This window comes from Platichthys flesus, chromosome 3, assembly GCF_949316205.1.
Source record: "Platichthys flesus chromosome 3, fPlaFle2.1, whole genome shotgun sequence".
In the NCBI taxonomy this organism is placed as follows: Eukaryota; Metazoa; Chordata; class Actinopteri; order Pleuronectiformes; family Pleuronectidae; genus Platichthys; species Platichthys flesus.
In genome coordinates, this window is record NC_084947.1 from 11,772,351 (window position 1) to 11,773,796 (window position 1,446).

Here is a 1,446-nt window from a genome sequence, read left to right on the forward strand (position 1 = left end):
GGAATTCATATTGATTTTGTCTCGATTGACCCAAGGCCATTTGGCAGTGACAATGCACTAACTCAGCTTCCATTAAGACCTGACTAGCACTGTCTTCACCACAAATGTGAAACCACCACATCTCTTTTAGACGTGCTCATGTTGCATACTGCAGTAAAGCTACTGCACCAGTCATGGCGATGACTATGGTGCCTACGTGTTGTGTGTGCCAGGGATAAAAGTTAGCATTTTGTCCTTTTAGAGAGAGAGAGAGAGAGAGAGAGAGAGAGAGACTCATATTCAAAGATGTGTCCAATGGCAACCTGACCCAGTGATAAATGCCTTATCCATTTTAAATATTAAAGTTTCAGGGCTGGCATCTCTCCATTGTGTGTGTGTGTGTGTGTGTGTACTGTTGCCTCTTATCCAGGATAAACACTAACCTTGTTAAGACCAGTGGACTTCATGTGGACCAAAGCTCAGTACTAGTGAGGCTAGGCTAAAATTTCTGAGCTCCTGGTTAAGGTTTGGTGTAAGATGTAAACTATGGTTAGGTTAAGGTGTGAACTGGTCATGTTTAAGGTTAGATATAAGGTTTTGGTTATTGGCTTTTCACTAGAGGCCAATGCAAAGTCTTAATAATGAAAGTTGCAAATATGTGTGTAATTGTACTTTTAGAGGATGGGAAAGTGAGGATTTGGCCTCCTTCCTTGCTGTCGTTAGGGCTATGAAATACATGCTGCCAATGAGTGGCCCTCACTAAGATAGAAGTGCAAGGATGTGTGTATGTGTGTGTGTGTGTGTGTGTGTGTATGTGTGTGTGTGTGTGTGTGTGTGTGTGTGTGTTTGGAGAGAGAGAGAGAGAGAGAGAGAGAGAGAGAGAGAGAGAGAGAGAGAGAGAGAAATCGAGATTCTATCTTTGGGTGTTCTCTGTTTTGTGTGGTTGTTAATCACACGGTCATCTTTCAGGTTAATGAAAGTGTATCCTGTCGCACACACAAACACACGCACACACACGCACGCACACGCACACGCACACGCACACACAGTGAAGATTAATTCTGGCTCTGGTTTGGATCATATTGCAGTACAATAGGGGAGTACAATTGAAAACTGCGGCAACTGAACGGTGTAGAAATCGATACCAGTCAATGGGGGTGTGCACCCTGGGCTGCTGGAGCTGGAACCAGTCACTATACATACTGGTTACTCTCATTGGTGGACGCTGAGGCTGTGCAACCTGCAGGAGAGCAGGTGTGTGTGTGTGTTTGTACGGTCACATAGAGGAGGGGGGGGGGGGGGGGGGCATCCATACCGCAGGGAGCGCGGTTGAATCACCGAGCGCGCCCCCGCCGGTCGGATCTCCTCTTCTTCCTGCCGACACACCCACTGCTGGGGGTGGGTGCTGGTGTGGGCTCACCCCGGAGAGGAGGAGGAGGAGGAGGAGGACCGACGGCACACGCAGCA